Source organism: Notamacropus eugenii, chromosome 3 (genome assembly GCF_028372415.1).
Source record: "Notamacropus eugenii isolate mMacEug1 chromosome 3, mMacEug1.pri_v2, whole genome shotgun sequence".
Lineage (NCBI taxonomy): Eukaryota > Metazoa > Chordata > Mammalia > Diprotodontia > Macropodidae > Notamacropus > Notamacropus eugenii.
In genome coordinates, this window is record NC_092874.1 from 117,021,091 (window position 1) to 117,046,763 (window position 25,673).

A 25,673-nucleotide genomic window follows, 5' to 3' on the forward strand; every position below is an offset into this window, starting at 1 on the left:
GGAAACAAAAGGTAGAGGTGAAGGAAGGCATTGTGAAAAATATTTCTAAATTGGTGAAAAAATTAATACTCAGTACCCCTTATTTCTCCTTGTGCATACTGTTTAATAGTTAAAGGGACCTGTCCATATTCAGAGAACTATTTAACCAGGATCATTTAGCACTATCATAATTTTTCGATTTTACTTAAGCTCAGTCAAATAAAAATACCTCCAGTGGAGTGGAAAGCAGCTTTTTCTCTTGAGTCTCACAAACCTAAAAAATAGCCCAACTTGTTAAAGCTTTCATTGTCTTGTTCTTTTGCTTATCCAAAATGAACTTTTACTTAACATTTGCATTGTCAGATCTTTTCTCAAAGTGTTGTGAATGCTTCATTTTGTTTTGAATGACTTAAAATGGTTTTTTTTTAAAAACTAGGAAAAGTCCTATCTGATCATACTTCAATAACATCACAGTTCTTCCTAAATGATAATATAACAAAGATGTTAACATATCTATCTAGTGCTTTCTTTTATATTGCTACCCCTATAGAAAAGAGAATGATGGAAAGAAAAGGGAAAATAGTGAAGTAGAAAGACAGACCTGTAAAAGCTCTCCCCCATAGCCCATAAAATACCTGTAAAAAATGACTAAACAAATTCTAGAGGAGCAGAAGCCACAAAATGACAATGAAACAGATTTCCAGCCCAAGACAGTCTGGATGGCCAACAGGAAAGGTCTATTGCACCAGGCATGGAGCAGAGTGCAGCCCAGCATGGGCTGCATGGTAGGACAGAGACAGGACCCAGAACAGGCTTCAGAGAGCCACCTGCAGTAGCAGTTCCCAGATAGCTCAACCCACAAATGCCAAAGAGAACTTCAAATGTCAGTGACAAAGCTCTTTCACCCAGGAGAAGGGAACATGGTCTGGACCACCACCAGCAGCAGCCACTGCAGCGTCAGCTTCCATTTTTGGAGCCTTCCTGAAGAAAATAACACCTTTAAAAATATGCTAACTCAATTTGAAAAAGAGGTCCAAAAAGCCAGTGAGGAGAAGAAGGCTTTAAAAAGCAGAATTAGCCAAATGGAAAAGGAGGTTCAAAAGCTCACTGAAGAAAATAGTTCTTTAAAAATTAGAATGGAACAGATGGAGGCTAATGACTTTATGAGAAACCAAGAAATCACAAAACAAAGCCAAAAGAATGAAAAAATGGAAGATAATGTGAAATATCTCATTGGAAAAACAACTGACCTGGAAAATAGATCCAGGAGAGACAATTTAAAAATTATGGGACTGCCTGAAAGCCATGATAAAAAACAAAGCCTAGACATCATCTTTCATGAAATTATCAAGGAAAACTGCCCTGAGATTCTAGAAGCAGAGGGCAAAATAAATACTGAAAAAATCCACCAATCACCTCCTGAAAGAGACCCAAAAAGAGAAACTCCTAGGAATATTGTGGCCAAATTTCAGAGTTCCCAGGTCAAGGAGAAAATATTACAAGCAGCTGGAAAGAAACAATTCGAGTATTGTGGAAATACAATCAGGATAACAGGATCTGGCAGCTTCTACATCAAGGGATTGAAGGGCTTGAAGGGCTTGGAATAGGATATTCCAGAAGTCAAAGGAACTAGGATTAAAACCAAGAAAAACCTACCCAGTAAAACTGAATATAACACTTTAAGGGAAAAAATAGTCATTCAGTAATATAGAGGACTTTCAAGACTTCTTGATGAAAAGACCAGAGCTGAACAGAAAATGTGACTTTCAAAACACAAGAATCAATAGAAGCATGAAAAGGTAAACAGGAAAGAGAAATCATAAAGGACGTACTAAAGTTGAACTGTTTACATTCCTACATGGAAAGATAATATTTGTAACTCTTAAAACTTTTCTCAGTATTTGGGTAGTTGGAGGGATTATACATACACACATACACACACACACACACACGCACACACACATACACATTTATAGACAGAGAGCACAGGATGAGTTGGATAGGAAGGGATGATATCTAAAAAAATAAAATTAAGGGGTGAGAGAGGAATATATTGGGAGGAGAAAAAGAGAAATGGAATGGGGCAAATTATCTCTCATAAAAGAGGCAAGAAAAAGCTTTTTCAGTGGAGGAAAAAAGGGGTGAAGTGAGAGGGAAAAAGTGAAGCTTACTCTCATCACATTTGGCTTAAGGAAGGAATAACATGCTCACTCAGTTTGGTATGAAAATCTATTTTACACTACAGGAATATAGGGGAGAAGGGGATAAGTGGAGTGGGAGGATGATAGAAGGGATGCAAATGGGAGAAGGGAGTAACTAGAAGTAAACATTTTTGGGGAGGGACAAGATCAAAAGAGAGAATAGAATAAATGAGGGACAGGATAGGATGGAGGGAAATATTGTTAGTCTTACACAACATGAGTATTATGAAAGTCTTTTGTAAAACTCCACATATATAACCTATATTGAATTGTTTGCCTTCTCAGTGGGGATGGGTGGGGAGGGAGGAACAGAGAGAAATTGGAACTCATAGTCTTAGAAATGAATGTTGAGAATTGTTTTTACATACAACTGGGAAAAAAGAAATACAGCTAATGGGGTATAGAAATCCATCTTGCACTACAGGAAAAGAGAGAAGATGGGGAGAAGGGAAGGGAGGGATGTGATAGAAAGGAGGGCCAATTGGAGGAAGGGGTAATCAGAATACATGGTATTTTGTTGTGGGGGAAGGGGAGAGATGGCGAGAAAATTTGAAACTCAAAATTTTGTTCAAATGAATGTTAAAAACTAAAAATAAATAAACATTAAAAAATATAAAATTAAAAAAAAAAAGAAAAAAGCATGATGACCCAATATAATGCCCCAGCTATTTGTTGAATTACAGTTATAGTCCTTAATGTATTCTAAAACTATTTGACTATATTAGTGAAACAAGAAGATAAGTGAGATATCTCCATATCATAGCTGCCCCCACCTGATAATTTGTCCATTGGCTTACCATATGGAACACTAGTATTTTTTTCTGAAGATATTTTTTATTTGATACTTGAATCATTCATTGTTCTGGAAGACTTGATTACTGCCCCTCTCTGCTTCTAGTGACAATGACCTTCACTCCAAGGAGATTGAATAGCTATAAACTGGGTAGTCATTTCTTTTGGAAGAGGAAAAAATAATGCTAAATTCGTTTTGACCTTTCACATATGGGAAATGTGCCAAAGAATTTGTAAGCCATTTTTTTTGTAGGAAGAGAACTTGCCTCCTCTTTAATACTATAGTTTAAAATATCTTCATAGTGTTCTTTTATACCCTCTGTATGCCTTTGTATCTCTTATGTACTGCTTATCTCAGAAGAAGCTTTGAAGATATACATTCACTTCTACATAGCAACTCATTCAGTCCGAATTAATCATAGATATGCAAAGATATATATATTTAGAATGATAGTGGAAACTAGATCTTAGGAATTTTTTTTCAGAAGAGGGGGAGGGAGGTAATTAATTGGTGGGAATAAGATTGAGTTGTAGAAGAAAGTAGCTGGTAGATTATGTTTATTGAGTTAGAGTGGGTTCGAATCAAGTAAGATAGGAAAGTAAAGCTAGGAACAAGCAAAGCCCTTACAGAATAAACACAGTTGACAGAGGTAGAGTTCTATAAGTCACAAAGCAAGGGGGACCCTGCATCTATGAGTAAGGAGTAAGGAAAAACAGCAGATTTTTGAAGTTCAAAAAGAGCCACCATTGAAATTAATTAAACATAATGTATGTAAAGATGCCTTCTTAAATGTCAGAAAACTAGAAATGATACCTTTCTTGTTCTTTATAATAGTAAATGAACCATGGATTTGGAATTGTTACACATCCCAAAGACTATGGAATGAAGTTGAAAGTTGAAAGGTGTTGTTTCATTTTGCAGAATGAGAAAAAGTTGTGGAAAAGAATTTTTCAGTATTTGTTTAGCACTGTTCAGAGGTTGTCGTGTTAAAGGATTTTTTATATTGTTTAGAAGTTTTTGAACTATTGATTCTGCAAGAGATGTTATGATGGAGAAGACCTAGATCTATTTTTTGGACAAAAATATCTGTCGAGCAAAGGTTCTTAATTGTGTGTATTCCTTTTGCAGTCTGGTGAAGGTCATGGACCCTTTCTCAGAATAATGTTCTTAACGAAATACATAGGAATAAAATAGAAACCAATTATATTGAAATACAATTAGTTATCAAAATATGTATTTTTTAAAAACCCAAGGTCACAGACCCCAGTTAAAAACCTCTGTTCTATAGGGACAAGGGATCATTTAGTACAGCAGCTTGGCAGAAATTTTCTTCAAGAGTATCTAATTCAATGAATATAGCAATCTACTGTTTGATAAACCGAAGGACCCCAGCTTCTGGGATAAGAACTCACTATTTGACAAAAATTGCTGGGAAAACTGGATAACAGTGTAGTGGAAACTAGGTATAAACCAGTACCTGATATTGTACACAAGAATAAAGTCCAAATGGGTACACAATCTAGGTATAAGAATTGATACTGTGGACAGATTGGTGGAGCATGGAATAGGGTATTTATCAGATTTATGGAGAAGGGAAGAATTTCTGACGAAAGAAGAGATAGAAAGCATTATGAAGTGCAAGATGGATAATTTTGATTACATTAAACTGAAAAGTTTTTGCACAACCAAACCCTATGCAACCAAGATTCAGAGGGATGCAGAAAACTGGGAAAGAATTTTTGCAGCTAGTGTCTGTGATAAAAGTCTCATTTCTAGAATATATAGAGAACTGAGTCAAATGTATGTTACAAGTCAATATGAATAGGCAGTTTTCAGAGGAAAATATTAAGATATCTATAATCATATGAAAAAATGCTTTAAATCACTGTTGATTAGATAGATGCAAATCAAAACAACTCTGAGGTACCACATCGCACCTATCAGATTGGCTAACATGACAGAACAGGAATATGGTAAATGTTGGAGAGGATGTGGGAGAGTTGGAACACTAATTCATTGTTGGTGGAGCTGTGAGCTCATCCAACCATTCTGGAAAGCAATTTGGAACTATGCCCAAATGGCTACAAAAACATGCATACCCTTTGACCCAGAAATATCACTTTTAGGACTGTATCCTGAAGAGATCATAAAAATGGGAAAGGGTTCCACATGTACAAAAATATTTATAGCAGCACTCTTTGTGATGGCCAAAAACTGGAAATCAAGGGGATGCCCATCAATTGGGGAATGGCTGAATAAATTATGGTATATGAATGTAATGGTGTACTATTGTGCTATAAGGAATGATGAACAGGAAGACTTCAGAGAGGCCTGGAAAGACCTATATGATCTGATGCTGAGTGAAAGGAGCAGAACCAGGAGAACTTTGTGCACAGCAATGACCACAGTGTGTGACAGTTTTTTCTGGTAGACTTGGAACTTGATTATAATACAAGGACTTAAAAAAATTCCCAATGGTCTTTGAAATGCCTTCCTCATCCAGAGAAAGAATTATGGAATTCTGCAGAATGTGGCAGATCATTTTCTTTTGTATTATGTTTTGGTTTGTTATGTAATTTCTTCCATTCATTTTAATTCTTCTATGCAGCACAACTATAACGAAAATGTATTTAATAGGAAAGTATGTGTAGAACCTATATAAAATTGTATGCTGTCTTGGGGAGAGATGGAGGAGGGAGGAGAAAAAATCTAAGTTATGTGGTAGTGATTGTAGAACACTGAAAATAAATAAAATTAATATAAAAAAAGAGTATCTAATTCCAATTGATTAAATTATATGGTTGCTTTCCAATTATCTGTTTTGGAATTTGATTTCTTAAATGTGAGTCTACCTAATTGTGTAAGAATATATTTTTAGTGACTTGTAGAGATGATTGATCCTATTCTTAAGTCAAGTATATTTTCATTTCATATTAGTAAATTGGCATTTATGAATCAGTCTCTTAAGAGTTATATTAGTGTCATTCAGTCAGTTTTGACAACCTGCTCACTCTTAATTGAACTGAGTCCACAAGTTTAAGGTCCTCCAATGCTGGCAGGATGAAAAGTCACCAAAATATATCTAGAGATAATGCCATACCATTACATCACAGCAGTACATTACTTATAGGTTGGCAAGACTCTGAGGCTGTGAAGGTATGCTGTGAACTGAGATGCTGTAGAGTAGTTGGGAAAAATTATTCATCTAACCTACCTATAAAATTATGGAGTGTGTGAGTGTGTGTGTGTGTGTGTGTGTGTGTGTGTGTGTGTGTGTGTGTGTGTGTGTCCAGAGAGAAATGGATTTGGAGTCAGGAGACCTGGATTCAGGTTTTATATCTCCTTCCTGCCAGCTCTCTGTTCTTGGGCAAATGACATAACCCTTTCTAGTCTCACTTTGCTTATCTGTAAAAAGGGAAAAATAGTTGTTTTTTTCCCCTGTGTTAAAAGGTGACCATGTAAATCAAATGTGATAATGCAGACCTACTGTACTTTGTAAAATTTAGCCAGCATGTAAATGCAAGCTGTTATTACTATTATTATTTTAGGGTGAAGAAGGTAGGCCTTTATCTAAGGGAATGCTGCATATGGTGGTGAGAAAGTAGTAGCATTTGATTGATTCTTATAGTGTGAAGTTAAGGATATATTATAATATTGGTAATAATATAAAATATTTTCATTATAAGCTTAATAAAAGATCAGATATTATCCTATTTTGAGACAATGTGGTTTACTGGAAAGACGTCTGGATTGGGAGTCAAGAATATTAATATCTGTCTGACCTTGAACAAGTCACCTTAGATCTCCTTGTATTAGTTTCCACCTCATTAAATAAAAAGGGTGGATTAGATGACTACTAAGTTCTTTTTTTTAACTGTGATCCTATGATCCAGGTTTTGAATAAAGAAGAATACAAATCATCTTAAAATGTATATTTAAGAATTTAAGAATTAAGAAAGCATCATATTTAATGAAGATTAATTTCTTCTACAATTATGTCTGACTCTAATTTTCACTGACCACCTATTCTCTGTGAGAGTAAGAATTCAGAATAATTCTGAATTCCTTCCTTAAGTGGTCATGATCTATGGTTTTGTCAGTGTGGCTATTCTATGAGCACAGTTACAGCTCATCTATATAAATGAGCAGCTAAGTCCTAGGGAGTTGTATGTAGTCATTGACGAATGAAAACAAATTGTACTGTCTTATAAGGAGAGGGAAAATAACATGTGCAGAAAATTTGAGGAAAAAGAGAAGTTCTCTGGGAAGTATTATTTTAGGAATACCTATAGTGGAGTTTATAGAATTAGAAATAGCTGATATTTAAAAGAGGTGCTATATTTGTTAATTTTCTTTTTTAAATATCATCTTTCTTTCCTTCTCCCCTCAATCAAAAAAAGAAAAACCTTTGGAATGTACATTGCATGGTCAAGCAAAACTAATTCTCATATTAGCCTTGTTCCATATCATCACCTTTTTTCCAGGGTTGCGTAGCAGTTTTCATCTTGAATTCTTTGACAGTGTTGATTATCGAATTGGACAGAGTTCTGAAGTCTTTCATAGCTGTTTGTCTTTATTATATTGTTGTTATGTAACTGTTCTGGTTCTGCTCACTGCACTCATCAGTTCATAAACATCTTCACAGATTTCTCTAAAATCATCCCCTTCACCATTTCTTTTTTGTTGTTCTTAAAAATTTTAATTTTTTTCCAATTACATGTAAAAATTTTTTTTAACATGTTAAAATTTTGAGTTCCAAATTCTTTCCCTCCTTCCCTTCCCATTCCCTTCATTGAGAAAGGCAAGGTATTTGATATATAGGTCATATATTCATAGTCATGCAAAACTTTTTTCCATATTCTCTTAATTTGTTATGGAGCACTATTCATTAAATGTATACCACATAATTTGTTCAGTCATTCCTCAGTAGGACTCTTTTGATACTACTAAAAGAGCTACTATAAATATTTTTGTTCACATAGACCCATTTCCTCTTTCTTTGATCTCTTTGTGGTATGGGCCTAGCAGTGGCATTACTAGACCAAAGGGTTTGGACATTATAGTAACTTTTTTTAACAAAAATATTTTTTAATTTTTAAAAATTTTTTATATCCTCTTTTTTAATTTATTTTTTAATGTTCTACAATCACTACCAAAAAGCTTAGATTTTTACCCCCCCCGCCTACCATCCAATACCCGCCTCCCTCCCCAAGATGCCATACAATTCGATATATGATCTACATATGCTTTCCTATTGAATACGTTTTCACTATAGTCATGCTGTATAGACGAACTAAAATAAATGGAAGAAATCATACAACAAATCAAAACATAACACACACACACACACAGATACATACAAACATGATCTGCTACATTCTGCGAATGAATTCCATAGTTCTTTCTCTGAGTGTGGAAGGTGTTTTGCCTTAGAAAACCATTGGGAATTATTATTATTATTATTATTATTTTAAGTTTTTGCATTATTAACAAAGTTCCAAGTCTACCAGAAAAAACTCGCACACTGTAGTTGTTGCTGTGCAGAAAGTTCTCCTGGTTCTGCTCCTTTCACTCAGCATCAGTTCATGTAAGTCCTTCCAGGCCTCTCTGAAGTCTTCCTGTTCATCATTTCTTATAGCACAGTAGTATTCCATTACATTCATTTACCATAATTTATTCAGCCATTCCCCAATTGATGAGCATCCCCTTGATTTCTAGTTTTTGGCCACCACAAAGAGAGCTGCTATAAATATTTTTGTACGTGTGGGTCCCTTTCCCATTTTTATGATCTCTTGGGGATACAGTCCTAGAAGGGATATTTCTGGGTCAAAGGGTATGCACATTTTTGTAGCCCTTTGGGCATAGTTCCAAATTGCTCTCCAGAATGGTTGGATGAGCTCACAGCTCCACCAACAATGAATTAGTGTTCCAGCTCTCCCATATCCTCTCCAACATTTATCATATTCCTGTTCTGTCAAGTTTGCCAGTCTTATAGGTGTGATGTGGTCCCTCAGAGTTGTTTTGATTTGCATCTCTCTAATAAAAAGTGATTTAGAGCATTTTTTCATATGATTATAGATATCTTTAATTTCTTCCTCTAAAAATTGCCTATTCATATCCTTTGACAATTTATCAATTGGGGTCATTGTAGTAACTTTTTAAACTTAGTTCCAAATTGCTTTCCAGAATGGATAGATCTCTTCATAGCTCCAGTAGTGCTTTGATATTCCTTTTTTCTTACACCACCTTCAGCATTGCTATTTTTCTTTTTTGGTCAACTTTGCCAATGTGGTGGGTAGAGGTAGAATCTCAGAATTGTTTTGATTTATGTTTTTCTCATGATTAGTGATTTAGACCATTTTTCCATGTGACTATTGATAGTTTGGATTTCTTTCTCTGAAACTGACTATTCATGTCCTTGGATCATTTATCGTTATTGGAGAGTGGATCTTATTCCTATAAATTTGAATCATTTCCTTATATGTCTTGAAAAGGAGTGGGTGCCACATTTATGATGAGTATTTTCCATAGTGGGAAACTATTTTCTCAAGAACATGATTTTATCTTTACAAAGTCAAATATGACATAGGGTCCTGGTTTTTTTCTGGTCTTCCAGTGAAGGGTATTTATGTATTTGCCCAAATTCCATTACCCTCTTAATTCTCTGATATAAATTTGATTCTGATCTGCAGATCTAGATAAAATCATTCCAGGGTCAATTTGGGGGCTTTTAGTTTGTCTTTGGGAAGGATGGTATTGTCCCATGCTGGACACCATGAGTATGAAACATTGGACTTCTTTGCTGTTCCTCACACATGAAATTGTCTTTTGACTCATCTTTTCCCTGGCTTTCCATTGTTCTGGAATTCTTTCCCTCCACACGTCTGTCTTCAAGTTGATCTTAAATCTCACTTTCTGAGGGAAACATTTCTCAGGTTTTCCCACCACCTTCTTAACATCTTCTCCCTGAGATTGCTTGCTAGTTGATCTGCTATATGTTGTATGTATATAGTTGTTTGAATATTTTCTTCCCTGTTAAAATGGAAATCCTTGAAGACACACCCGTTTGCCCCCCTTATTTGTAAGTCTGCATTTGTGTGAGTGTATGCGTGTTGTATTTTTTCAGTTCAATGAAAATTCAATTCAGTATATTTTAATATCTTGCATAGTTTTTGATACTGCCATTTCTGTTTGTGTCAGTTGGTGTGTATTTTATTGTGTTTCCAGATGGCAAGTTTTAGACCTGTAAACTTGGTGCTACGTACAGATAGCATCAAAAGAGCTTTTTTTATTAAATGCTCGGCTCCCAAATTGTTTGTAGGCATTGAAAGTTTTTTTTTAAATTTTTTTGCTGGCAGGAGTTGTTTGAAGCAAAAGCTACAAGTTAATTCAGGAATATATTGTATGCTTGTTCAAGGTCTTAAAAGTCAATTTAGGACCCAAGTTACAGATATAGAGTAGTGAGCATTACTGTCTTTATCACCTATGAAATGATTTCTTCATGTTTTTCTTGTGGACTCAGTAAAACCCTGCCTGGTCTACCTGTGCTTATTACAAACCACCATACATTTAAATTTGACAGGTGCGATAGACTGGCTATATGATAAAATCTGGCATTTTAAAACAGATATATCTGCATCACTAATTCTTGGGATGAACATTAAAATATTTGGAAGATCGTGTTGGAGGCTTTTTTTCTTCCTTCATGTGGTCTTTTTTGTTGTGCTCTAGCTGTTAGTGTTCCCCCTAACAAAAAATTACTGTGTGTTTATTTTGAGTATACTTAGATATGAACAGGCTCTCCCCCCTTATAAGGAGGCCCTTTAGGTAGAGACTGATTTTTATCTTGATAACCCCTTTATGAAACACATTGCTTACCAAAAGGTTAATTTTAATAAATCCCTTTTGATTGATCATTATTGTGATAGATTTCAACCCTCTAAGTTTGATAATACATACTTATTTAAAATATAGAGCATTTTTCCATGTAAATATTGATAGTTTGGATTTCTTTCTCTAAAACTGACTGTTCATTTCCTTGGATTATTTAACTTTTGGAGAGTGAATCTTATTCTTATAAACTTGAATCAGTTTAGAGCAGAGAAGTACTCCATATTGGTTAAGAAATGAAATTTAATTTTTTATTTATGATTAAAGTCCTTTTTTGGGGGGTTCATTCTTGATTCAGGATGTTCCCAAAATCTGTGGGAGTGTTGTATGGAGATGCAACATTCCCCTTAAGAAATTTTTAGTTGATGTTATGGAATTCTCAAGATACTCGAACTCATTGGACACTTGTAGATCTTTTATATTCTTTTGACTCTTGGAATAACTTAGAACCATTCTGAGATCCTTGGGTGTAGGCAAGGATTTCCCAGTAATATGGTCAATTCACAGAAGGATAAACATTACTCTGAAGGTTGTCCAACAGCCCACTGTTTCCACTTTAATTCTTGTGCTGGGGTAAGAAGAATGTTTTTCCCCTCTTTTAATACATTACCAATCACTACATGTGCCTCTCTATTACGATATCCACATTTTTAGCCAGCCAGTAAGTAAAGGTTGGGTTTCACACATTTTATGTAATTAGAAAGCTGTCTTTCAGTAGTTTATATAAAAATTTCTGTGATGATGTTGGTTTTCTGAAATAAAACTGATTTTTAAAATCTCTTCTTCCACCCACTAGCTGTTGACATTTGGATTGCAGTGTTGTTAGATGTGTGTCCAGGCTTCCCTTCCTACAGCTGTTAAAGCAGCTGTCCTCGTTAAAGCTCTCCAAAGGGCAAAGTTACTGTTTTTCTGGCTTTCCTGGTTCAGAAGCTAGATTAACACAAGAACTTCCCTTTGAAGGTAATTTTCTCAGTTGAAGAAGCTGTTAATCCAGAGCTGGAAAATTTTTAGCTTCTGCCTTCTTTTTCACTTTCTGTTTATAGTTGTCACTACAGTATTTTAATCAGCCTTGCCTACCATGAAAAGTTTTGAGTGGGAATTGCATCAAAGAGAAGAAAGTTTGTTTTAATGAGGAAACTTGCTGATAATTTACATCCCTGAAACTGTTAAATCGAAATTACTATTAAAAGTACACTTCTTATGGACTTATATTAACTGCTGCTGATAATGCAGAATAACTGAAAGGGTCAGAATCAGTAAGCTTATAAGAACAAAGTTACTTTGACATTTCTTTTCATGTTATCTCAGATATTAATCTTCAAGTGCTTGATCATGCTGTTACTTTACTGAAAGGCACTAGGTTATTGTAATTTAAATAATAGGAATTTTCCTAATCTCTGCTATATATTTGACTATGAGTTTTTCTTCTGGTCAAGTAAAGTTATAGTTATAGTTTAAACTATTGTCTTTATTTTCCCAGCTTCTCTTTCTTGTGAAAACTAATTGAATGTTTTTAGAACCCGCACAGTTGAGAGGCATTTTATTCAGAATTGCCTGTGGTAGAAAAATCAGCATTTAACTTAAACAATATCCTTAAGTGATCTCTAGGTCATTTTTTGTGTAGTTGTTGCAAATTTGTTCAATCTGTGGTATTATGAAAACTATTTCTTTCTTTGGAATTTTTGTGAATTTCCTGCAAAGGGGACACAGATTCTCCATATTACTAATAATAAGGCAGCTAGATCAATCAGTGGATAGAGCACAAGGCCTGCAATCAGGAAGCCTTGAGTTCAAATCTAGCCTTAGATGCTTCCTAGTGGTATGATCCTCAGTTTCCTCTTTTGTAAAATGAGAATAATAACACCTGCGTCCAAGGGTTGTGCGGGTCAGTTGGAATAATAATTGTAAAGTGCTTGCCATGATGCCTCATGCATAGTAAGCATTGATAAATCTTAGTTATCATTGTTCTCATTGTTTTGGGATATTCTAAATGTTTTGTCAACTGTTGGAGGTCTCTCTTAGAGCACTTGATAGATCCTTTTCTAACTTTGATGATCTTATACAGTCTAAGGGAACTGGTGTTCTACATATGATGGAACAAAAAGGAAAAAGTGGTTGGTGAAGGGAAATGACCTTTCTGTGTTGAGATACATAAGGAAAGGGAACAGTGGGCATAGTGTGATGTCCATCGCAAGATTTTAGGGAGCAGATTTATTTGAAGAATTCAGAGAGAGGATAAGGAGGATCCTGGGGCTGGAAATTCTACAAGGAAAGTTAATTAAAAGCATAGGCAATCAACAACTAAATTGTAAGGCACAGACACAGATGATTCCGCTGAGGAAGAAAATTTAACTGCACAGGAAATTCATTGACCTGTTAGGAATTTTAAAAAGCCACACTCAGATATCGAGTCATATACAAAAGAAATTGCTTGGTACTATAATCATAGGTTCAGGCCTAAAACACAGTGAGTCTTGTGATAAATGTTAAGGAGATGACAGTAGGCTTTTTATACTAAGGGATGGGACTGCTGAGTAGGGTAGATGAACTCAACTTCCTGTCTCCTATTCTCTTCTTTTCTTCTGCCAAGGCATTGTGGTAGAGTGAAAAGAGCATCAGATTTGGAGCTGAAGGCTGATTTTATTTTCATTACCAATAACAACCACTACTAACTGTGTGGCTTGGGCAAGTCCTTTCATGGCTTTGCCCTTACATTTCCTAACTTGTAAAATGGCAACAACATTAATCTTTTATGGAGATTTTTATATATTTGGTGCCTTTCTTGTTTGTTCCTTTTGTTCTCCGTGGGAAATATGTGACCATTTATGGGATTTCAGACTTGTTGGACCAACTCAACAGTTCTGTCAACAGTGTAGTGATAGTGAGCAAGCCTGTTTTCTCAGAGCTCCTCCAACACTGACCATTTGAAATCGTTTTTGCCAAGTTAATGCATATGAGGTAAAACCCTAGACTCATTCTAACTTCCATTTTATCTTATTGGGGAAGCTAGATGGCCCAGTGGATAGAATGTGGGAATCAGAAAGAGTGGTGTTCAAGTCGTGCCACTGACACTTGCTAGCCATGTGCCCCTGGGCAGGTCACTTACCCTCTTAAAGTCTCAGATTCCAAAGTGTGGCAAGTGGAGATAAGAACACCTTTCTCATTTGGCTATTATGAAGTATAATGAGATAACATATACAAAATTATTTTCAAAATTTATCATGCTTTCTAAGTGCTAGCTGCTATTATTATTATTATTATTGATTGGGAGAGTTTTTTCATGTAATTGACCATTTGCATTTCCTTAGAAATTTTCATATTTTTGACTACTTACTGTTACTTTTTGCCTTTGTAGTGTCGCAAAGTTCCTCTGGTAGAATCTTAATATTGGGAAATACTGCAAAAGTCATCCAATCAAAATAGTTTTTCCTTTAAGTATGTATCTCCCCATATGTTAAGATAATTGATCATCTATTTTTTGCTTAGAATGATTGGAAACTGGTCACCTCCTTTATCATCATTCATTTTTGAAATTTGGAAGTTTTTTTCCAGTATAGAGTAGGCATGCCCTTCAGTGTAGTTCAGATGCATCAATTTTAGTTCTATCTCTTGGGGCAAGCAGAAGGTTCATCCCTCTTTGACATGATAGTCCTTCACATATTTGACAACAGCTATGACATCCTTTCTGTCATGTCCCCTTTATTCTCTAGTAATGAACAACATCTCAGTTATGCATTGTTCCTTGGGTAAAGACTGTACTTGTCACTACTTTTTTTCTGGTCTTCACTCCTGACCCTATAGTATTCAAAGCAGATACTAAATATTTGGTCCTGATGAGGTAGATAAATATGTTATTGTGATGATAAAATTGTTTTCACTTAGTAAGTATTTGTTGAGTGCCTACTGTGTGCCAGACACTGTGCTAAGGAGTAGGGATACAAAGAAAGGCAAAAAACCCAAAACAATCCAGAACAACAGTTCCAGCCCTTGGGAAGCACAAAATCTGATAGGGGAGACAGCAAGCAAACGAATATGAACAAAAAAACTCTATACAGGATAAACAGGAAATCATTAATAGTGTGAAGGCACTGAAATTAAGAGGGATTGGGAACGATTTTGTATAGAAGGTGAATTTCTAGTTTGGGTCTTGGGTGAGGCCAAGGAAGTCTAAATTCTACATTTATTTAATGCTTAATACAGCAGTACTGTTTGACTTTTCCATATTTTTATTATCCTCAGTAGGAAAGTCCATTGTTAATACCTGATTTTAAACTACTTAACTAAATATCAGTAAAGACGATGTTTACCGAAGACTTTTTCTTCCTTTCTGTCAGAGGCACAAATTCTGAGCACAGAGTCACACAAAATGGTTGTGGATGGATGAAGGGAGGGCATTATGGGATTTTGGATACACTGACATGTCAGGAGATTGGCAGAATGTTTTCCTAACATTAGGACCATTTTTAGTAGAACTTTGTTTCAGATGTAATTCACTTTATAGGAACTTGTATGGAAGTCCAAAATCATACAAAAGTCTAAAGAGTGATTACTTTAAAGGAGATATTCACAGGATAATTTCTTTAAATAGTAAGTTCCATAAGAGGATTAAATATTACTTGATTTGTAAAAATTATATTTACATACAACCTTTTAAGAATACTTCTCTATATAAAGTGACAGATGTTTTCAGGTGTGACTTCATAAGCTTTCAGCAGCAAAATTTCTGCCAAAGAAATCTTTATTTTCTTGATTCAAAATTCATTTTTTCTTGTCTTGTCATTCCCATACACGTAAAAAAAATTTAATCCCAAAGTTACAGCTAATCCAATTGACTTATGCCAAGTCTTGCTGAATGTTTTTTATATGTGATAATTCTGCCATAAATAGTTCATTGACATTCTGTCACTTGGTGCATTATAGGGATCAGGATTTGGTATGAAGAGCACTGAATTGAAATGCATAGATATTCAAACTACAAAAGGATAAGCATTTTTAAAAGTGCTTAACATAGTACCCAGCACTTATATGATGACCTGATTTTATTGTTAGCATATTTGCTTCATCTCCTGGGATCAAATGAGTCATCCTTAAGACCTTAAGAATTTTTTTTGAATGACTTCCTTCTGAAGAAGCTAAGAAATATTGTTTTCTGTTTGTTCTAACCATAACAAATTAAAAATTCATCATAGTCATCAGAGGCAGCTGGTGATGCAGTAGAGCAAGTTCTCAACTTGGCATCAAGAAGAACCAAGTTCAGATCTAGCCTCAGACACTTAATATAGCTCTGCGACTCTAGACAAATCACTTTCTGCTCACTTTCCTCCATTGTAAAATGGAGATGATAATAGCACTTATCTTGGACTGTTAACATGAGAATCAAATGAGATAGCGTTTGTAAAAGTGCTTAACCCAGCATATAGTAGGTACTATGTAAAAATATTTATTTCCTTGCTTTCCCTTTATCAGAAGCATCATTGCATAGAAAACAAAGATAAATATGTTGCACAATATCTTGTATTTATGATTGTAGCACCTATGCTTTTTCAGTAAGATTTTCATGTTTTCTTAGTAGAAAATTGAAGTCTGGCAGTTGTCTTTTTATATATTTTTTCATGATATATTTTTCATTGTGAATGTAGGCTTGGAGTTTCTCTGAATTCAATAGTAAATTGATCAGCAGCAATGTTTATCCTACAAGGTTTCACTTGAGACATACGTTGCTTCGTTCTTGATCATTGGGCATTCGATTTTGGAACAATAGTGAATATAATTAACCAGATATAGTTGTGTATGACATAGGATTGGGTTTGCTTTGTTTTGTCTGTGTCTTTGTTTAATTGCTTAAACATAATCCTCTGAATAAAACTGAATTATATTCTTTTTTCTTATTGCCTGGTTGTTCTTTCTGAAGTTTACCCTTTTTTGAACTTTAATTTTTATGTGTCTCAAGACTGTTCTATTTACTAAACCTTTTCTCCATTTTCTCCAGACATGGTATGCTGAGTTCTTTTCTTGACTAAGTATATTTTCAGGATGACTTCTCTTGAAAATATCATTGGACAGAATAACCAAGTGAATTAAGGCCTCCACCCTCCAGAGAGAAGGAATCTGTTTACAAACCTGCTGTATTTATTACATACCTCATTTAGCTCATTCATCATTTTAATAGAAAAATGAGTCATTTTTAGATGATTCTGAAATAATTTGAGGTAAGCTACATAGCTCTAGGCAGAATGTGATTTACTGAGGCAATACCAAACTCTTTTAAAGAAAATGCTGGTGTGATCAGCAATAATAATTTTTGATTATTTATGATGTAGTGATTGTATTAGATGGATTTGTTTTCATTGACATTTGCTGATTAGATTGAATATTTAGAGGATCTATCCAGGCCAACTTTAAATCTTTAACACCAAATTGTAAAATTCCATATTTGGGATAGGACTCTCAAATAAATGTCTTCTCTCCATTCAAACCATTAACTATAAATGTAGTTTCAGATTTGTTTTGATTTTTTTGTTGTTGTTGAATTAAAAAGGAGATAATTAGTATCTTGGCCATTTTCATTGGAGACTTACTTAGTTCATCTTTGCTTTACCTCAATACTTTTTATTTCAGCACCTCCAGCTCAAAGATAAAGAATTCTGAAATTCCTTTGCTTATCATGCCTTCCTGTTCTTTTTTTTCTCAAATTGTTTTGTTTTTCCTATCATCATTGTAACCGTTAGGTTCATCTTTCAGTACATTACCCATGATGGAATCTCATATTCTTTTTAGTCTCAACACTATGGTTGACTAAGTCAGTGAAATTAGAATATTTCTTGAATTTGATGCTCTTGCCTTTGTTCTTTTTACCACAAATGCCATGTCAAATCCAAACACTGAATTTCTTCTAATATCTAATTTTTCTATTCATATCTAAATCCTGTTTACCACTTCTAGTAAAAGCTCAACAGCTTTGCTGACTGGATCCACCACAAATATTAGGGACATGATATCTATGACATAAAGGAGGCATGCGGAAATTCTGGAGCAACACAGAGAATGTTAAGCTTATTTTCATACTGCAAACTTGGATATAATATTTTGATACATATTTCATATTCAGCATTTAGATTGGGAAACAGAGCTATTGTTGGTATCATCTCACACTAATCCTATTCATTTCATACAACACATAAGAATTCTGTTAATACATTTTTGGGAAACATTGATTTAATCTAATGTTTATTCAATTTGAGTGATTAAGACTTATTTTAATGGGGAAGAAACTTTCAGTCATAGATGGATCATTGCTGATTTCTGTAAAGACAAAATCACTAGATAGAATTGAATTTTCACTTTAATTATATTGTAAATTTAACAGTTTGTATTTTTTGCACAAAATTCATGTGGAATTTGAAGGTAAACTATTATAGATTTGTCTTTTATAATACAGTTCATCATAAATGTAGTTTGAGTAATATCTACTAAATTAATCATGCACTCTTTCATTTTAGCTGGGTCATTTTGGACAGCTTTGCTTTACACTTCATACTTTTAGCTAATTGCTGGGAAAGTTTTTCTAATTTAAAAGAGGACTTTATATATAATTTAGATTTTCTCCATTTTTACCTTTTTAGTCCAAATGAACCAGCTACTATTGACCTTTGTAAAACAAGCCAGAAAAGCAGAAATAAATATTGTTTGTAATTCTTTTATAATGAACTATCTCTTTTGCAGTTGAACTAACAATTTCTAGTTAACAAATGTAAGATTCCATTTAACTAATAAATCTTTCATTGCCTAGTACATTTGAAAAATTAATTTGAAATTTGAAAAATTAATTCCATTTCTGATATAGAATATTACAATGACGTTGGTAAATACTCTAGAAATATGAGTGTGAATATGAATATAAATGCTAGCCTCTAAAAGAGACCAGTGAAAGATTTGGTTAAGATATTTCTGAAGCAGTGTAACAGATTTGGAGCTGAAGTAGGCATGCTGGAGACCTTGGGGAGGGTGTGTGATAGAGGAAAGGAAAACTGAGCGTAATTGGATATGCACCCTAGATTAGGGAAGAGCACATTTCAAAGGTTTGAGTGAATGATAGCTAATTTTGTGGTGGTCAGCATAAGAAGGATGAGAAACCATCTGGAATGAAATTCTGAAGTCACAAAGTGCAATATTCAATGCGGGGAGGGGAGGAGGAGAAAGGCAGTTGTTTGAATGATTGTTTACATGAGAAACTCATCCCCCAACTTAGATATTTAAATTATATGTACAGAAGAATTAAGTAAGGACAGAAGACAGAAGTGGGAGAAGTTATAAAACTCAAAATAGACTGAACCTAGTTAGGACTCATAAGGAAGTTTTAAAACAAAAAAAAGCTTTGTTTTTTTCCCTTTTCTTCCCACCCTTGGCAACTACCTTGTGGAAAAGAGTAGAATTAAAGAAAATGTAAGACTGCTTAATGGACACATGGTATGGTAGCTCAAAACAGAGAAGGCAGAACTGCTTAATTATTATTTTGTTTTTGTGTTATCTGCCAAAATGATCTTTGCACTGAAAATGACAGATTAAAAATGGCTAACAGAGTTGATAACCCACGGTTGAGGAAGAAGGTTGATAGAGAGCACCTTCATTCCCTTTTGCAATAAAACATAATAAAAATAACAATAAAAACAGTGACATTTACATGGTGCCTGCTCAGTACCAGGCACTGTGCTAAGCGCTTTACAAATATCATCTCATTCGATCCTTACAACAATCTTAGAACGTGTAGGTGCTGTTATTATCCCAGTTTTACAGTTGAGGAAACTTGGGCCGTCAGTGTAAGTGATTTGCTTGAAGATATAAATCTATTAAGTGTCTAAGGTTGGATTTTAATTCAGATGTGACTCCAGTCTTAGTTTTTCTGCTGTGCCACCTAGCTGCCCAAGTCACTGTATCCTGTGGTGCTCAACTGGTAAATGTTTTTGCTGAACCACCATCAGTGACAGATTGTGCATTTCTATTTATTTATTCATTCATTTGTTCATTCACTCATTCATTCTTATTCATCTGTTTATTTGTTTGTTCATTTATTTGTTTATTTTTTTATTTTGAGTTTTTCCTGTTCTCTTCTATGAGATTTTGAGTTCCAAATTTTCTTCCCATCCTTCCCCTCCCCTCACCCAGATGTGGCATACAATTTGATACAGGCTCTACACACACACACACACACACACACACACACACACACACACATTCATATTAAACATATTTTCACATTAGCCATGTTATAAAGAAGAGAGAAAGCAAATAGCATGCTTTGATCTGCATTTAAATCTGCATAGTTCTTTTCTGGATGTGGATAGCATTTTGCATCATGAGTCATTTGGAGTTGTTTTAGATCCCTGCATGGCTAAGCAGAGATAAGTCTGTCAAAGTTAGTCATGGCACAATGTTGCTGTTACTGTGTAAAATGTTCTTCTGGTTCTTTTCATTTCATTCAGCATCAGTTGATCCAAGTCTTTCCAGGTTTTTCTGAAATTTACCTGCTCATCATTTCTTACAGAATAAGCATTCCATCACATTCATATACTGTAACTTGTTCAACCATTCCCCAATTGATGGGCATCCCCTTGATTTCCCCTTCTTGGCCACCACTCAAAAAGCTGCTATACATATTTTTGTACATGTGGCTCCTTTCCCCATTTTTATGATTTCTTTGGGTTACAGACCTAGAAGTTGTATTGCGTCAAAGGGTCAAACTGTATACACAGTTTTATAGCTCTTTGGGCATAGTTCCAAATTACTCTCCAGAATGGTTGGATCAGTTTACAACTTCACCAGCAGTGCATTAGTGTTCCAATTTTTCCACATCTTCTCCAACATTTGTCATTTTCCTGTTTTGTCATGTTAGGCAATCTTTCAGGTGTAATGTGGTACCTCAGAGTTGTTTTGATTTGCATTTTTCTAATTAGTTATTTAGAGCATTTTTTCATATGACTAGAGATAGCTTTAATTTCTTCTTCTGAAAACTGCCTGTTCTATCCTTTGACTAGTTATCAGTTGGGGAATGACTTATAATATTCTTATAAATTTGACTCAATTTTCTATATATTTTAATTTGATATATTTTATATAAAAATATATATTCTGTATATCTTGGAAATGAGGGCTTTATTGTTTCCCAGTTTTCTGCTTCTCTTCTAATCTTGCTTGCAATAGCTTTGTGCAAAAACTTTTGAATTTAATGCAATCAAATGAAATAAAAATTATCCATTTTGCATTTCATAATGTTCTCTACCTCTAGTTTGGTGATAAACTCTTCCATAGTCCATAAATCTCCATAAAAGATATTCCTTGCTCTCCCAGTTTGCTTTATAGTGTTAACTACATTGTGCATTTTTTAAAGCACTTCACATATGCCAGACACTGTACTCAGTGCTGGGGTTACAAACAATAATCACTGCTCTGAAGGAGTTTGTTTTCCAAAAGGGGAGAGGGCAAGAAGAGTAGAGGGCAGGATATGAAATAGGAAGTGACATCTGAGACTGGATCCAAACAAGATAAGGTGAAAGATCACCTGTTAGGGCCCAGAATGGTTCCAGGGAACAGTCTAAGATTTGGGGGGCAAGAGGAAAAAGTGATAATATAAGTGGCCTGATTTAAAATGATAAAGATTGGAAGAGGTACCACAGAACTAGAGAAGGTAAATGTTCTAGTTTTCAAAAACAGGAGGAGACTGGTCTGCAAACCATAAGCCTGTGATACTGACTTTGAATCTTAAAAAATTTCTAGAATGAATTCTTAAAGAAATCATTAGTAAATATTTAGAGAAGGAAGTAGTAGTTGTAAAGTACTTATCTGGTTTCATAAAGAATAGCTTATGGCAGGCTAACTTTATTTCCTTTTTTGTCAGAACTGTTAACCTGGGTGTGCTGCAAATGTAGCTTGCTTAGGTATTGTATGTTGGATGAAAGTATTTCTTTTTTAGTAATGGGTTGGATTACATGGCCACTGCGTTACTTTACAGTTATATAATGCTGTGATTTCAAACAGGATTGTAAATAGTCAGCAGGCGATATGGTTAAGGTTAGTAGTAATAACAATAATAGTAACATATTTCTTAGTTTATACTTCTCTTTAATGTTGGAAAAAGGGAATGTGATAGAGAAAACAAAATAATTTAACAATATTTTTCATAGTATACTGAGGAAGGTGAAAGAATTGTTTTGGGTAGTTCTCTTTTGATTCAAGAGAAGATAAAACTTTTTTCCAAACCTCCCACCAGTTTTTGTACAGGGCTCTAGGCTTTTACAATCTGTTAAGCTGTAGCATTTAAGAAATGTAGTACCTTGGTAAGCTGGGGAATGCTGTCTTCTTTTAAAAACAAAACAGAAACTTCAAGCATAATTAAAAGCTAAGTTGTAATTGATAGTGTTGAATCTATCGTTTTACTGTGGAGCCATCTTAAATATTTTCTGAAGTTTTTGTCATTCGGTTTGTGAGGGAAAAAATGATGTGGAAATAGTTTCATATTTTTTTTAGTAGAAGGGCTGTTTTTTTTGTAATCATGTGAGTTTTTTCTAATGACTAAACATTCTGTAGTGATCTGTGCAAATGAGATTCTTTAGGCATTTCCTGTAGTTAGGTTAAAGAATCAACCAAAGGAAATTATACTATTTGCTTGAAATCTAGTGTTTGTAAGTTTTCCTGCCATATTTTTATTTTTACATTTTTTTATTCCCATTTTAAAAAATAAAATTGCATTTCAGAAATTTATGGTTGTGGTTTGGAATTGAAATCTTGGCCACAGATTGCACAATAAAATTTGTCTTTTTTAGAAAGTTTCATTTAGATTTAACTTTTAAAAAGAAGTTGAATGGTCCCGTTTGACTCTTTTCTAAAATTAATTCATACCTTTTCTTTCCTATACTACATCTCACAATATAAGGATTTTATTTGCAAAGTGCTTTGCAAAATATAAAGCACTGTGTAAATGCTAGCTGTTATTAGCTATTATATTTACTATTTGTGATTTTTGTCATAGAGAATGCCTAGTGTGGAAGTTCCCTCCACCATTCAAGATTTAGATACTTTCCTGTGACTTAATACATCAGTTCTGGGCACTTGCCAGCTATCAGGAAGGGTCAGGTTGCTTGGAGTCAGAGGAGGCCTTTGAACCTGTTTCTTTCTAACTACCCAGCCCTCTCAATTCTGTACTTTAAGCTTCTACTTCTACCTGATGATAAACTGTTAAATGAGTTAAAATGAAGTTAACTTAAGTACTTTTGTTTTCTCCAAGTTCAAAGGGATGACCCCCAGTTTTTGAAACTCACTTTGATTGTATTTCCTTTACCCTAATGAAAAACATGCTAATTTTCAATAATCCTACTGCATAATCATTGGTCTTGCCCATTTGTGAGCTATTTGATGATCATTTTCCCTTCTGGATTATATTTGTTAACCTCACACTAAGGTGTCTTCCCACAGTTCCCCATTCTTCCATTATGCATGGCTTGGGAGAAAATGTATTGGTTCTTCAGACTTTTCCTTTTCTTTTCTTAGAGGACTCAGTGTGTTATAAAGTGACTGAGTCTAATCTAACCCTAAAAGCATTAAAAAGAACAAGTCTTAAATAATATCTTTCTTTTGAATTCCTAGCACATTTTCGTTGTATATCTCCATCTTGTAGATCTTTATCTCCAAGATATATCTATAGTTGTACATATGTCGCGCATGTATGTTTCAATATGTTTTTCTCACACTTCTCTTTCCTTGAAAATTTTTCTGCCTTTGGAGATTCCTGTTGAAATGACATGGCAAAAGTGTACTCTTGAAATAGCTTTTGACCTTGTGAATGATAGAGTACAAATGCTTGTTCACATTGGCTTAAGATGTCTCCCTGACAGAAATATTTTTTAAAGACACCATCAGTTCTAATTTTGGCAAATTTTGTTACTGAATATGAGAGAATCTGCCAAGACTAAAGTTTCTCAAACACTTAAGTTTGGCAATAATTTTTTACTTGATTTTCAGAATTTTGGATTCATTATAATCATCTCTTGGCATGCTGTATTTATCGGTTTTCCTTTTTTTTATCATCAAGATTTCTATAAGGAGGATTTGGCTTTTTTTTTCATCTGGCAAGTGATAAAATCATTTTGAGTTACTGAATCAATAATTAAAAATAACTAGAAATTGAACCTTGCATCTGCAAATTCAGTAATACATTTCTCTTAGGGTTTGTCATCTCAGTGCAACAGGATAAAAACATTTTTGTTTTCTGGAACATTTATTTCCATCTACAGTGGCCAGTTAGAGACCAGTTACACAAACCAAGGTTTAACCTCTGATTTTTCCAGGTAACTCTCTCCTGTTGTGTCACAATTGATCATGGGGCAAAAGACAATGTTGAAATTTGAACCTGTCAATAGAGGAGTGTTCCTAAACTAGTTAAATCAGATTACCAGGTAGATGGAAACTGACAAAAATAGATTAAAAAATAACTTGCAAAAACTTTCACCTTGGCCATTTTGACTGATATCTGAACTGCTTATTGTGTGAGGGAGTTCCTCATCTGGATTCCTTAAGAGACTAGGGAGACTCTTACCTCCAATAGGTCCACATAAGTAGAAGTTAAATAAAGTGAGTCCAACTGAGAACTGTATTAGTGCACCAAGGTATATTGCTCCCTAGCAGCTTCCGATTTTTAGGGTACAGATTGGGTTTTCGTAGCTTTTTGGGCTTAGTTAGAATACACAGTCACTCAGCAGAAAAGACATGAGGCAAGTGTGCAAGTGTTTGGTCACAGGGAGCTGGTAGAAGTCAGGCTTATTGCTGAGTGAGAGTGCGTTTCTCTGTGGTTGGTCTTATCAGAATTCCCTGTGTTGTCAGAAAACTCTAAGATGGTGCAAAATAGAATCATTCTTCTTCATCCTGTTGTTGCCAATAAGGAGGGAAGTCAAGTAAAAAACCCATTATTTTGTTTGCTTGTCTTCAAAAGTTGCTTTATCTGGGGAGTTATTTCCCCAAATTCATAGTACACATGTTCATTTTCCCCCTCCATGCTATCTATTGTCTGTTGTTTGTTGTCTAAATTTATGTTATTTAAGGCATTTTCTTGCGTTATTTTAAACTGGTATAATGTAAGCATCTCTAGTATATTGGTTGTAAACTTTCTAAAGGTAGGCACTAATTTAAAATGTATACAAGCATATATTTTTCTGATAGTTCCCCTAATTACAGCAGAGTAATGTTACTGACATATAAAACAAACTTCTCCAGTCTTGATACTCCTGTCCTTTACAAAGATATAATTTTTGGTCTTATTGTTGAATCCCTTTATTATACTTACTGTTAGCCATATTTATACTGGAAAATTATGAGGTAATGGTGCTGTAACTTACTCTCTCAGCTCAACTTTCTCTTCCCCTTCGATGCAAATGGAAATGTAATAGTATATACTCATTCACTTACCTCTGCCCTAATATCTGTTGCTTTTCTGGAGTATTAGGAAATTACAAGTGGTTCTTTAGTCATTTAATTATAAACTATTTAAAAACTTGACAGTACAAATGCTCAGCTAATGTGTATTTACAGCCTTGCTCAACAGGATGGTATTTTGTTCCTTTGAATGTGTCATCCATGTCATTGGTGAGTATTTGCAATGACCAAGCAGGTTGTCTTAAGCACTTACATTCTCATTAGGAAAGTGAAATTGTGAAATTTTTCTCTCCACTGAACGAACCTATTTCCTAGATCAGTCAGTCCAATTCATTCTTTTTGCTTCTTAATGTTTTTCTCTTATATCATCTACCCTGACTTTTGTATGGTGA

General features: G+C 34.5%; 1 protein-coding gene across 1 annotated transcript in view; it reads left to right on the forward strand.

Moving 5' to 3' along the window:
* CHCHD3 (coiled-coil-helix-coiled-coil-helix domain containing 3) overlaps positions 1 to 25,673 on the forward strand; it is a 340,709-nt gene that overhangs the window by 143,511 nt on the left and 171,525 nt on the right. The window lies entirely within an intron of this gene.